Genomic DNA, 14,852 nt, shown 5'->3' on the forward strand with positions numbered 1-14,852 from the left:
CCAATGTCAAGGTTTAAATAGGGCTGCATTAAAAGGGTAGATTGAACCATTATTGCGTGCTGCACCGACTGTTTCCCAGCTTCTATTTGTAGTCTTAGATTACCCAGATGGTCCAAGGCTCGTTTTTTTAAATTATTTTTTGAGAGTTCTCCAATTTTTTCGGGGTTTGAATAATATTTTTCTATTCCAAGGTCAAAGAGAAAGGTCCGGATATAGGCCAGCCATTTAATTTTTAAAACGTAGTCCAGAGACATTGCATCCGCCAGTATTGTTTTTGTAATGTCGTTTTTATCTGACGCCCAGATACGTCGCCAAAGGAGGAGTGGTTGAATTTTGGCAAGATCTTCGATATATGGTGCCCCCAATTCTAAGTGGCAGGCGTAAGTCGAGGAACTTTTGGGGGCGGATAAGAGGAATCTGAAAAACTTGTTTTCTGCAATTTGCAGAGAGGTGACATCCGTATGGCCCCATAGTCCTGCTCCATATAAAGCTGTAGATTGACATTTAGCTTTGTATATGGTTATCAATTCCCTGGGCGGACGTTTTCCTAGTTTTTGTGTAAACGACACCAATGCGGCTAATGCTCTTTTAAAACAATGTTTTCTGGCTTCTACTGCTGGTTTCCAGGAGAGTTTATTATCTATCATGACTCCCAGATAGCAGTATTCATTTGTAGAGTCTATTTTTTGGCTGCCAAGGTAGATGGAGTTTTGCTGTTTCCTCCCAACCCCAGCCTTCATTACGAAAGTCTTTTTTACGTTTATATGAAGGTCAAGGGTTCTCATGAACTGCGAATATCTATTAAGGGACCTTTGGAGTTCACGGGGGGTTTGTGCAAGGAGGACGGCGTCGTCCGCGTAGAGTAGAGCGGGGATCGGGCGATGTTTGGCCAGTGGAAGATCACGGGCACCCTTCAGGAGCTCGACCTCCAAGTTGTTGGTATAGAGGGAGAAAAGGAAGGGTGCCAGGACACATCCTTGTCTGACCCCACGCTCTACTCTAAAAGACGCCGTCAGTTCCCCCTTTGTCCCGTAGCGGACTCTTGCGGATGGATTGGAATAGAGTTCCCTTAAAAAGTTCAGGAGTGATGGATCTACCCCCATCTGTGCTAAAAGGGACCACAATTTTGTATGGGAGACGCAGTCGAAAGCCGCGGACAAATCTACGTAGGTCATGTAAAGTTTTGCTTTCTTTGCATGCACATATTTTCCAAAGATTATCGATATATTTAGGGCTTGTTCCACAGTACCTAGTCCTTTTCTAAATCCAAATTGAAGGTCGGATAGGATGCCTCTCTCTTCCGCCCAGTCCTGAAGTCTTTCTAAAATCACTCTTCCTGCTATTTTTCCCAGTGAGTCCAGCAAAGAAATTGGGCGATAGCAGGCAGGGTCCATACGGTTACCTTTTTTAAATATCGGCACCATGATGGACCTTGTCCATGACTCCAGAATTCCTAATTTTGCCGTAGCGGTGCAGACCCTTGTTAAAATCGGTGCCCAAAGTTCTGTTTGGTGTTTAAAAAAGTCTGCCGGGACTCCGTCCGGCCCTGGAGCTTTTCCTTTTTTGGTTGAGTTCAATGCCACAAGAATCTCAGAGATTTCAAAATTTATGTCTATAGGGTATGGTAGGAATGTTTTTTCCTCCTCTTCCGTCTCTTGATCAGAGGTTGGTTTTTGGAAGATACTGGTAAAGTGTGATACCCAAGTTGCAGCGTCTATAGCAGCTTCGATTTTTGGGCAAGTGTCGTCTGCCAAGAAAGGAGTTCTTATAATTCTCCAGAAGGCTTGAGAGTTTTTTTCTTGGGCACTGGTGTGGAGTTCATGCCACAGCGCTTGCTTCAGTTCCTCTTTCCTCTTTTTCCTAATTTTGTGATATTCACTTCTGAGGGTGGCTATTGTGCGGGGATCCCTTTCGTTTTTGTTTAAGGCTAGCTTCAATTTTGTATGAGCCTTAGTGCACTCTTGGTTGAACCAGCCTTTGGGCCGGGATGGACCGGATTTTTGTGTTTTTGTGAGTAAAACCTTTAGTTTGTCCATAATTTGGGCAAAGTTATTTAGAAGCTCCACGTCCTTAGTTGCTATGTCCAAACAAATTTTGATTTGGGGATAGACTGATCCTATTAACTCTTTGGTGAGTTCCTCTGGGTTTATCCTTCCCCATTTTATTGAGTACCCGTTTACTTTATCCATATTGATATTTTCCTGGGTCAATGCATTGGCTATTATTACTGGAGAACATTGTTGATAGTTTAGTGAGACTTCCAAGGTTAATATTGCATGGTCACTTTGAGGATTCGGTTTGACTTCAAAGTTTTTTATTCTTAGTTGTAAGGATGTTGATATAATTATGAAGCCTACCGTGGTTTTGTAGCCTCTTCCTATATAAGTAGGTGCAAGTGAGTTATCCCCATAGTCCAGAGTGTTTACTATCTGGAGATCCAGGTCGGATAGGAGATCATTCATTTGTCTACCCATTTTGTTATGCAAGAAATGGGTGAGTGAGAGGCCATCTTCTGTCACCATGCCAGGACATTTTCTTTTTGGTTGGGTACAGGCGTGAAGATTGAAGTCGCCTGCCCATATTATTGCGGCCGGGCCTCTTTCTCCTTGTTTCATTCTGAGAGTAGTTAATTTTTCGTGGAGGTGGGCCAGGACTCCCTCAAAGTCCAGTTCATCCAGGTTGTTATAAAAATTAATGATAACCATTGACTCTTTTTTCTGGAGGAAAAGACCAAGGATCTGCAAATTAGATGCCAGTTCTATAACCTTTATTTTAGCGTTTTGGATAGTGTTGGCTACATAGATGCACAGACCTCCCATTGGTCTACCTGTGTGTCCCGACTGCGCGAGAGAGGAGTACGTTTTGTACCCCTGCAGGTGATGTTCTTGTAATGACCATGTCTCCTGTATGCATATTATTTGGTGATTATGCATGTGGTGCATGATTGTCCCATCCTCTATTTTTGTCCTTAGTCCAGCGATGTTCCACGAGATCAGGCTCAGGATTGTTGGACTGTCCCTTGAGCTTTTTACTCTTTTTGATTCGTTAAAGATCTCTGGGGCTGGAGGAATCTCTGGGTCTGGAGGGACTAATGGGGAGACCGTGGGTTCCGATAGGTCTGTGTGGATTTGGGAGTGTTCTTGTGGTTGTGGTAGTCAATCGACGCACTCCAAGGCGCTATACCTGTTTGCTAATTGTATGCCATTCCAGCTATCCCAACGTGTGGGGTCACTGTACTTTCTCCAGTGTTCCTGTCCACTCCATTCGTCCCTATCTCTGCCTTGGTGATTAAGGCCTAGTGGGTTGAATGGGGGAAACCGTCCTTGCCGCGGCTGCTGCCATAGGTGAGTGTTGTGTTGCGTGGATTGCTGGGGTTGCCACCACTGTTGGGTGGTATGATATGGGTATTGAGGAGGATGAGCAGGTGGTTGGGTAGCAAGGTGTATAGGTTGAGGAAGTTGGGCGGGTGGTTGCCACTGGAAAACTGATTGTTGTGGAATTTGTGGGAATCGTGGCAAGTGTGGGTGCTGCTGGTATTGATACATATTGTATTCAGAGGAATTTATAGGCCCAGTGTTTAATGGGAGTACGGGAGAGGGAAAATTTTGCCTTGAAGATGGGGGTAGGAAATAGGACAAGGGAAGGGGATTTATTTGGGTGGCTGGTCCTCTGTTGGGTGAATTGCAGATATAATTTGATGCCCCTATCTCCCTAAATTTGATGCTGATGACATCTCCCGCTATTGCCTTCGTGCTTCTGCCAACCCAATCTCCTCTGCGTGCGGAGAAGATATCACCCCTGATGTGAGCGGGTAAGGGTTTGTGGAGTTGGAGCCACTGGGCGCATTTGTTCCTCAGCTCCGCGAAAGTTTCTCTTACACCCTCCTTCAGTGGGGGAACAGCTGTTAACACCACCACGAAGGGAGAAGCTTCCGGGGGTAAATTGATTATTTTGGGCCGAGACTGCTTGGTCTTCAGTTCTGGTGGTTTTTCTAGGGAGGGGGTCTCTGCTGGAATGGTGGTATTTCCTTTTGTTTGTCGGTTGTTTGTTTTAGTTTGATCTGCTGGACCTATTTGTGTAGCAGGGGGGAGATCTACCGCGACCGGAATGTCTTGGGGGGCATCTAGATTACTCCCTTTTTTAGCTAGGGGTTGTGTTACTGCCGCTTTTCTGGTTGGTGAAGTGTGAGGCTTGTTTGTTATACCTGTTATTTGTTTGAGACTAGATGGTTTTTTTGGGAGTATTTCCTTTGCCCCGTGCGTTGGAGCGGGACCATTCCCGCTTGCCTTACAACTGCATTTCGTATTGATTAGTGACGTAAGTCTGTCCAACTTTGATATTAGGGGTTTGATCTGTGCTGTAATATTAGCTTCGAGGTCTGATTTTAGGTCCATGACCATGTTTTCCACCCAACAGGGGATACCTGCCGAGGAGTTTGGGGTGGGCGTGATCAGATTATGATTCTTTGTTTTTGTTTTAGGTTTTTCCTTGATAATTGGCATAGCCTTAGGGAGGGTGGAGGTGTTTTTCCTTGTTTTTGTTGGTTCTAAGGTCGTTACTGGATCAGGTAGTAAGGGATTACTAATGGCACTCTGGTCTAATTTTTCAGTCGGTGATTGGCAGGCTTCTAAGTCTGGGGTTGCTTCAAGGTCGACATATGATTGATCAGAGTCTGTTTGGGTTACGGATAAATCTACAGAATTTGGAACAGTCATCGTAGGAACGATAGTTAGTGGCAGTGGTAAAGAGCAATTATTAGCAACCTGGTGAGCAGGGGAATTTGCGGTGGCAAGTGAGCCGAGCGAGGATCGTTTGGCCTGCATGAGGTCCAAGGAGACTCTTTTCTCCAGTAGGATAATACTCTTATCAATGGTGTCGTTTACCCTGGATATGAAAAGGTCTATAGGACCGGTCACTTGTGTCACCAGTGTAGCTTTCTTAGACGTGCTTCTAGTTTTGGGACGCATCGTGATTCTCAGTGATGTACGTCAGAAGTCGTGGGGGCCTGCGGGAACGAAGTAAAGTACAGGGTGACAGGGCCGGGGCCGTCCTCTGCCGTCCTCGAACGGCCTCAAACGGCCCTGTCTTTGCCCAGTCTTCGCCCGTGCTGCGTCCCGCGCTGCGGGAGTAAGATGTTATTAAGTAGGGGGCGTAAAGGGCAGGGGGCGGGCCAGCAGGGAGAGCGGACCGGAAGCTCTTCCTTGGTCTTGAAGGGACTTCTGGGAAATGAAGTCCCCGCACACTCGCAGCCCCGCTGGTTCCTCGCGCCCCTTACCGCCTTGCCGCCGGCGTCCTGCGTTGGTCCTTGAAGATGTTGCCTCTACCAGCGCCCACCAGCGAAGCGGCACCCGCAAAGCGGGTGCGGCGAGAGGTGGGCTGGGAGGCCGGTGCGCTGCTGGGCTGATAGGCTACAGCGTGAGTGATGCCTTCCGCTTCAAAAGTAAGTAAGTAGGTGTCCCACAGGGTAGAGGAAGAGGAGGGCTTTTAACTGGCTTTGATGGGCGGGGGGCGGGCCAGCAGGGAGAGCGGACCGGAAGCTCTTCCTTGGTCTTGCAGGGACTTCTGGGAAATGAAGTCCCCGCACACTCGCAGCCCCGCTGGTTCCTCGCGCCCCTTACCGCCTTGCCGCCGGCGTCCTGCGTTGGTCCTTGAAGATGTTGCCTCTACCAGCGCCCACCAGCGAAGCGGCACCCGCGAAGCGGCACCCGCGAAGCGGGTGCGGCGAGAGGTGGGCTGGGAGGCCGGTGCGCTGCTGGGCTGATAGGCTACAGCGTGAGTGATGCCTTCCGCTTCAAAAGTAAGTAAGTAGGTGCAATGAGCAAGGGACTCACATCTGAGTATACCCTTCCACGCTTAGGGTGGACAAAAATATTTACAACAAGGGGTGGTGAGGGACAGAGTCTCTGAATTAAACAGAATACTCTCACCCAGTCAAGAGATCAGGGCTAGATCCAACACCGTTTTTTAGCTCACTGCACCATCCCAGTTTCAGAACCTGGCTGTATGCAAATGAGTCTGTTCCTGTCCCAGTGCATGATGGGAACAGGGCAAACCAAACTACAAAAGCCAATTCTTACACTGGGAAGGAAACAAGCTACCGGGGACCGGTTTCTGGCATTTCAGCCTCTTCGGCCCGGCTTGCTTGAATCCTGATGGTGCAATGAGCAAGGGACTCACATCTGAGTATACCCTTCCACGCTTAGGGTGGACAAAATTATTTACAACAAGGGGTGGTGAGGGACAGAGTCTCTGAATTAAACAGAATACTCTCACCCAGTCAAGAGATCAGGGCTAGATCCAACACCGTTTTTTAGCTCACTGCACCATCCCAGTTTCAGAACCTGGCTGTATGCAAATGAGTCTGTTCCTGTCCCAGTGCATGATGGGAACAGGGCAAACCAAACTACAAAAGCCAATTCTTACACTGGGAAGGAAACAAGCTACCGGGGACCGGTTTCTGGCATTTCAGCCTCTTCGGCCCGGCTTGCTTGAATCCTGATGGTGCAATGAGCAAGGGACTCACATCTGAGTATACCCTTCCACGCTTAGGGTGGACAAAAATATTTACAACAAGGGGTGGTGAGGGACAGAGTCTCTGAATTAAACAGAATACTCTCACCCAGTCAAGAGATCAGGGCTAGATCCAACACCGTTTTTTAGCTCACTGCACCATCCCAGTTTCAGAACCTGGCTGTATGCAAATGAGTCTGTTCCTGTCCCAGTGCATGATGGGAACAGGGCAAACCAAACTACAAAAGCCAATTCTTACACTGGGAAGGAAACAAGCTACCGGGGACCGGTTTCTGGCATTTCAGCCTCTTCGGCCCGGCTTGCTTGAATCCTGATGGTGCAATGAGCAAGGGACTCACATCTGAGTATACCCTTCCACGCTTAGGGTGGACAAAAATATATGACATGAGTCCCTTTCTCACTGCTCCATCAGGATTCAAGCAAGCCGGGCCGAAGAGGCTGAAATGCCAGAAACCGGTCCCCGGTAGCTTGTCTCCTTTCTGGTAAAGAATTGGCTTGGTAGTTTAGTCTGCCCTGTTCCCATGATGCACTGGGCCAGGGACAGACTGATTTGCATATAGCCAGATTCTGAGCTGGGATGGGGCAGTGAGATAAATAACGGTGATGGATCAAGCCCTGATCTTTGGACTGGGTAAGAGTGGTCTGCTCAATTCAGACACTCTGTTCATCACCACCCCCTTTTGTAAATCGATTTTGGCCACTATAGGTGTGGCAGGGTATACTCAGACATGAGTCCCTTTCTCACTGCTCCATCAGGATTCAAGCAAGCCGGGCCGAAGAGGCTGAAATGCCAGAAACCGGTCCCCGGTAGCTTGTCTCCTTTCTGGTAAAGAATTGGCTTGGTAGTTTAGTCTGCCCTGTTCCCATGATGCACTGGGCCAGGGACAGACTGATTTGCATATAGCCAGATTCTGAGCTGGGATGGGGCAGTGAGATAAATAACGGTGATGGATCAAGCCCTGATCTTTGGACTGGGTAAGAGTGGTCTGCTCAATTCAGACACTCTGTTCATCACCACCCCCTTTTGTAAATCGATTTTGGCCACTATAGGTGTGGCAGGGTATACTCAGACATGAGTCCCTTTCTCACTGCTCCATCAGGATTCAAGCAAGCCGGGCCGAAGAAGCTGAAATGCCAGAAACCGGTCCCCGGTAGCTTGTCTCCTTTCTGGTAAAGAATTGGCTTGGTAGTTTAGTCTGCCCTGTTCCCATGATGCACTGGGCCAGGGACAGACTGATTTGCATATAGCCAGATTCTGAGCTGGGATGGGGCAGTGAGATAAATAACGGTGATGGATCAAGCCCTGATCTTTGGACTGGGTAAGAGTGGTCTGCTCAATTCAGACACTCTGTTCATCACCACCCCCTTTTGTAAATTGATTACAAATGAAGGCATCACTGCACCCTCCTTGCGACATGATGGATGTGTCATATTTACTATATGACGCATCATGTCGCAAGGAATGGCATATACATCAGTATCACTGACGCATTGTTGGAGCTGTGTCGGAAGCGTGTCGCTACTCCAGGAATGCATGGGAAAGGGCTATTATTATAGCACTACACCAGTCTCACGCCTGCTGTGAGGCAAGCGTAAGATATTGACGCAATGGCATCCTAGAAGCGGCGCACTGAGATTTCATAGATTTCAATGCGCCACTTCTACAAGGCTCTTTGCAGGGGAACGCTCACCCTGCATACATTATACTGGCCTGTCGCGGCCCGTGGAGGGTGTAGTATGCCAGGATGTAGGCCCTGCCAGGTGTGACTGGTCGCTTGCGCAGGGGTGGCAACGCGCAGCGCCGGCCAGTAAGCCACACACTCGATCCTGGTCGGAAGTGACATCCCGAGCGCACGCCTTCCTTTTATTGAACCCCGCAGGCCACGCCTGGCCTGTGGATGCATGGATGCGTATTGCGTGCGTCCACTAGAGTGCTAACCGCACTACATCTCTATCCAACTACACAAAATTTTGAGAAAAATTCAAACCATGAATGTTCATAATACTGTAATAAATTTTGGTAGACGCTCTGTACTTGCGTGTCCCTTGGGTGACGGCTTCAGGGTCTCAGCTGACAGGCGTAGTCCTTTAGTCTCTGGCTTGGAGGGGGATTGGGCCTCAGGCTGTATCGCGGGGTACGGCCTGGCCCTTGTTCCCCGCTGCGTGATGGATTCCGGATGGGGGTGGACATGATTGAGAGTCCCCCTCCCGGCTCCGTCACTGGCCCTCGGGTGTTGATCATTGAATTGTCTCCTTCCTCTTGTGTCGCGGCTCGGGGTGACTCGTTGATTCCATCCGTATTTTCGGTGTCCACCCTCGGGCCAGGGGGGACCATTTTGAACCACGAGGTGTTCCTCGATACTTCCTCCCCTCCTCTGCTGGCAGTCACCATGGTTCCTTTCGTGTTGGTTACAGTCCACGGGCCTGGTTCGTAGAAGGTCTGGAATTTTCCACCTGGGCGTCTGTTCCTGATGACTACCCGATCTCCTTGGCGTAATTGTTTTGGAGTTGCTCTACGTCTGTGACTCGCTCGTAGGTTGTTTCGGCGTCGACGTTCCTGAACCTCCCTCATGTCGTCCCTAGCTGGTGTTGGTTCCATGGAGGTGGGAAGGAGGTCTCTACGTTGGCCCTGAAACATGAGGGACCACGGGCTCTTCTGAGTGGTGCAGTGGGGGGTTCCTCGATATTCCCTCAGGAATTCATATAGTCTTTGTTCCGGGTCAGCTTCTTCTACTACTGCGATCCTGAACATTTTATTGAGAGTCCGCATGAACCTTTCCGCCTCCCCGTTGGCTTGCAGCCATTGGGGAGTGATGGGCCGGTGGGTGATGCCTCTGGCTCTCAAAAACGTGGCAAATTCCGCTCCCTGGAACGGTGGTCCATTGTCACTTTTAATCTCGTTGGGGAATCCAAACAGGGAGAACATTTTCTCTAGCGCTGGCCCCACGTGTGTGAACGCCGTGGATGATACTCTTTCCACTACGGGGTATTTAGAGTATGAGTCAATGGCTACCAGGGTGTGGCCCTCTCCCGGGAAACTTCCGAAATCCACGCTGATTTTAGACCAGGGGGTCGTGCATGCTTCTTCGGTAATGATGGGGACTGGCCTTTCGGGATCACTGGTCAACTGGCAGGACATGCAATTTTTTACGTATTCTTCCACCGTGGTTTCTAGTTCGGGGAACCACACCTTCTCACGCATGCGCGCCTTCATTTTCGTGGCACCCTGGTGGCCGCCATGAGCAAGTTGGGTGGCTCGGTACCTAAGACGTTTTGGTATCACCAGGCGTGTCCCTCTCAGCAGCACGCCCTCTTCCGTGGCGCTGAGTTCGTGGCGGACGTGCCAAAATTTCGTGAGGGCTTCCTTATCCGATGCCGTCCAGGTGCTGGGGGGGTGTAAGTAGTCAGTCCAGGACCCCTCTTGTACAGCTTGCAGCGACCTCATGTATGGGTTATCGTCCACTGTCGCCTCTTTGATTTCCTCGATGGTCATGCACTGGGGGCAGGACGTGAGTGCTACCCACTGGACGTACTCTTCGCAGTCTCTGTCAGCAGCTACTGGCTCTTGAGGTAGTGGGTGGCGCGATAGGTAGTCAGCCGGGTTTTTGGCTCCCGGTCTGTATACCACTTCCATATCGTATGTTTGCAGCTGAATCACCCACCTCTCGATGCGTGGCGGCAGATGTGGAGCGGTGCCCTTGAAGAGTGGCACTAAGGGTTGATGATCGGTCACCATCACGAATGAGTGTCCTTGCAGGTAAAGGTGGAAATGGCTGCAGGCCCACTTGATTGCCAGGGCCTCTCGCTCTATCTGTGCGTATCTGGTTTCGGTCGGGGTCAATGCCTTGCTGGCAAATGTCAAGGCCGTCCATTTCCCCGGTTCATGTTCTTGGGTCAGCACTGCCCCTAGGCCCACCGGGCTGGCGTCCACAATTACCTCGGTCCGCTTGGCGGGGTCAAAGTACGATAGTGTTGCGTTCTCAAGGAGGGCATCCTTTATTCCCTGGAAGGCATCATTTTCCTTCGGGCCCCATGTCCATGCGGCGTCCGTTTTCATTAGTGCTCGGAGGGGTTCACTGTGGGTTGCCAGGCCTGGTATGAACCGGCCACAGTACGTAGCCATTCCGAGAAAACTCCTCACCTCCGTTGGAGATTTCGGCGCTGGGGCATCCTTGATGGATTTAGATTTTCTTGGATCAATTTGGACCCCTTCCTGGTTGAAAACATAACCAAAGAACTCGATTGAAGATTGGAAAAATTGGCATTTGTCTCTGTGGAGAGTTGCTCCATATGTGCTCAGTCTTTTCAACACATCCCGCAGATGTTTGTAGTGCTCGGATGCGGTGGCAGAATGGATTAGGATATCGTCGCTTACATTGATTACCCCCGGCAATCCTGACAGTAGCTCTCAGATGGTATTCTGGAATACCTCCGCTGCCGAAGATATCCCAAAGTTGAGGCGTTTGTATCGCCGGAGGCCAAGGTGGGTGCTGAATGTAGTAATAAAGCGACTTTCCTCTGCGAGGGGCAGTTGGTGGTAGCCCGCATTGAGATCGATTTTCGAGAACCATCTCGAGCCATTCACGTCGGCTATTATATCGTCCATTGTGGGTGTTATGTGTCTCTCTCTTCTGATCGCGGTGTTCGGCAGCCGCATGTCGATGCATAGGCGGATCTCGCCAGGCTGCTTGGGCTTTTCGACTATGACCATAGGGGTCACCCAGGGGGTAGGACCCGATACTTTTTCAATGACCCCTAGGTTCTCCAGTTTTTCGAGTTTCTTTTCCACCAGCGGCCGCAGGTGGAACGGTATTCGCCGGTGACGTAGGGCTGTAGGGGTGACGGATTTGTCGATATGGAGTTTGATGGGGTCGCACTTGATGCAACCTAGACCTTTGAACAGTTCAGGGAAGCGCTCCAGCAGCTCCTCTACCTGATGGGCTCGGATATGGTTAGCAAAAGCGATTAATTTCAGGTCCTCAGCAGTACGGTTGCTTAGCAGTGTGTCGGCTTCTCTGTCGATTATGTGTATTGTTGCAGTTACTTCAGCCTCGTCAGCCCGGATGGGTATTACAATTTTTCCTTTCAGAGGAAGAGGGGTATCCGCTCCATAGGCGAAGATTCTTGTTTTGGATCGTAAGACCTCAGGACGAGGGCGTAGTTTGTTAAATTCTTGCAGCCCCATGACGTTGACGGTGGCACCAGTGTCGATGACGGCTTTTACCTCATTCTCTCCCATTTGCACCACACATGTCGGCTGTGGTCGTCGTCTTGGTTTCAGCTCCTGAGCAAAGGAGATTACGTACACTTCCTCGTCTTCCAAGTCTGACTCGTCATAGGTCGTCGGTAGAAACATGTCTGTCCTCTCCGGGGGTGGATCTGTTAGCGATAGTTGGCGGACAGCTTTGGTGGGTGTCCATGGTTTCTTAGGATTCCTGGGTTGGTTCTTTCTGCGACAGACTGACGCAAAATTATTAGGGATTCCACAATTCCCGCAGGTTTGACCTTGAGCTGGACAATCTTTGGCTGCATGAGGCTCATGTCCGCAGTATCCACAACGGCCTTGAGGCGGGTCTCTTCGGTATCCCTTTTTCGCCTGGCCACGTGTTCGTGGTCGTACTGCATCAGCGCGCTCAACTTTGATTGTTTTGGTTTTGGCGGGAGTTTTGTGTAGGGCCTGCTCCATGGCCGTTGCTCTGGCATCTGAGAGTTCATGCGCTCTGGCTAGGATGAGAATGTCTTCCAGTGAGATTCCCGGCTTCCGCAGGATGTGGCCCCTCAACGTCTTGTCTCGGCATCCCTGGATCAGCTGGCGTCATATGGCCTTTGGCTGGTCCTCATCCGTGGAGCTAGCCAGCTCTCGAACTTGGGTGTGGAACTGGTCCATGGATTCACCATCACGCTGACGGGCTTGCCCTAGCTTGAAGACTTCGAAGTCCACATTTAATTGAGGGTCAAAATGGTTCTTTAGGGCGGTAACAGCAGCGGCATAGGTGGTCACCCCCGTCGGGTTGGGGAGGTGTTTGAAGAGCCTGAAGACCTCGTCCCCCGCGTAGTGGAGGAGTAGCGATCTTTTTACCGCGTCATCAGTCTCCCTTGTGACCACAAAATAGTTTTCAAGTCTTTCCAACCAAATTTTCCATCGGGGCGAGGCAGTGGATGGATCACTCGCCTCACTGAACGGCGGCAGCACCCCCGTGGCAGCATGCTGAAACGGGGTGTTGATGACGGGAGCCCCAGCGTCCACATCCCCCATGGCAGCGGTGCACGAGGTCTAGCAGGGCAGAGTCCAGAACCACCCCTTTTCCTTGTGCAGGCACGTGGCAACGTGCGTACCTTGGCGGGAAGATTTCTCCGTCCGTCGTCTAGGCCCACGCGCCACGTGGTCAGTGGGGGTAGGCAGGTCAGGGCTCGTAGCAGCAGCACCAGGCCACACCAGGCCTCAGCAGACCCAAAGTACGCGATGCACGCGGCAGCCGTGTGGCAGGATAGATGAAAATGCCTTCTTCTGGAGCCTCTTTCCCTTTACTCACTCCAGATGCGTGAGAAAATGCTGGGTGCGGTGTCCTCGCTACCACGCGAGATGCGTGGTGTTCAGCACGCTGTCGCCGTGAGGGGTCGGAAGACGCGGCGGCCGTAGGTGAAGGCACCCGCTTCACGCTTCCTTCCCAGGGCAGCGAGGGTGGGGGTGCGGCGTCCTCCAGCAGGCGAAGGGCAGGCAGGAAGGAGCACGTCGGCCCGTGGCGCAGGAGAAGGCGCCGGGCCACACGCGGTGTGCACCGCGGGAGCGGGCTGACTGCTCCGCTCGATGCAAAGGTGTACGGGCGAGGGTTGGGCCCCCTCTGCTCGTCGCCAATGTAGTATGCCAGGATGTTTTCCCTGCCAGGTGTGACTGGTCGCTTGCGCAGGGGTGGCAACACGCAGCGCCGGCCAGTAAGCCACACACTTGATCCTGGTCGGAAGTGACATGCCCGAGCGCACGCCTTCCTTTTATTGAACCCCGCAGGCCACGCCTGGCCTTTGGATGCATGGATGCGTATTGTGTGCGTCCACTAGAGTGCTAACCGCACTACAGAGGGAGTTCCATGGGGCGGTGAGGCGGGGAGGGGCAGGGTGGGGGGTAGTAAACACCTGAATATGTATGTACGGAGGTAAGTAAACATTTAAATAAATAAAACGAATTTCGTTGCGAGCGCTGCATTGCAAAATGCAATGCAGCGCGCACAACAAAATTAGTTTTATTTATTTAAATGTTTACTTACCTCCGTACATCCATATTCCGGTGCTTACTACCCCCTACCCTGCCCCACCCTGCCCCGCCTCACCGCCCCACGGTACTCCCTCCACGGGCCGTGGCTGATACTGGCACAGGTATAATGTGGTGCAGGGGTTTACAAAGTGACGCATCTGCCTAGATGCTTCACTTTGTAAATAGGCCGCAACATGGTACATTTTTTTGCACCGCCTATGTGTCACAAAAAGTGACTCACCGGTGGGGCAAAAGTGTCCCAAGGCCTCATAAATAAGGCCCCAAAAGTCTACCATGCTTCCGACTCAGTTCGCTCATTTTGCTCCTCAAAGGAGACTAAACATTACAAATATGCTGTTTGTTGAACGCACGTTTGTTGAACTGTGGAGTGGTGTGGCTCACTGGTTAGAGGTGGCAGACCCGGAAGCAGAGAACGTCCCGGGACCAGGGTTCAATTCCCGACGCGGCAGGGTTGTGGACCAGGGTCAACGGACTCGATAATTCTCGCCTCGGTGCCTACTCTAACCAGGGATCACACTCGGCAACTCTGGGCATTAAGCTTGCCTCATCTCTACAACGGCCCCACACAGACGCCGGGGATGCCTGGTTTCACTTTGGAGATACCCAGAAGGGACCATCTCACAGGGAAAGCCAGGACGGGTTCCCCAGCGGTCTTCAGCGCCAGGACACCCCGAGATGGGGTAACAGTGCGCTTTACAAGTATCATCATTACATTTATTACTTTCTTTGATCTTGTGTTTTTCATTCCCTTGTGCTCGGCCTTCACTCACGCATGAGTAAAACACACAATAACACTACATAGATTAACACAGAAAAAATCATGCGGATAGGAATACAAGCAACAAATATTTGTGGATGTGGTACATTTTATTTCTGTACTGTCATGCAAACAGCGCACACACAGGCACACAAACACACAGACATAGAAAACCATAACAGCATACAGACCAAGGCCCAGATTTATAAAGGTGTCAAGGAATGCAACCCAAAGTTGCTGCTCTACATTGCGTGAGGCGAGAGAGCAATAAAGCGCTGTATCTTCAGAGATGTA

Source organism: Lissotriton vulgaris, chromosome 8, assembly GCF_964263255.1.
Source record: "Lissotriton vulgaris chromosome 8, aLisVul1.2, whole genome shotgun sequence".
Classification (NCBI taxonomy): domain Eukaryota; kingdom Metazoa; phylum Chordata; class Amphibia; order Caudata; family Salamandridae; genus Lissotriton; species Lissotriton vulgaris.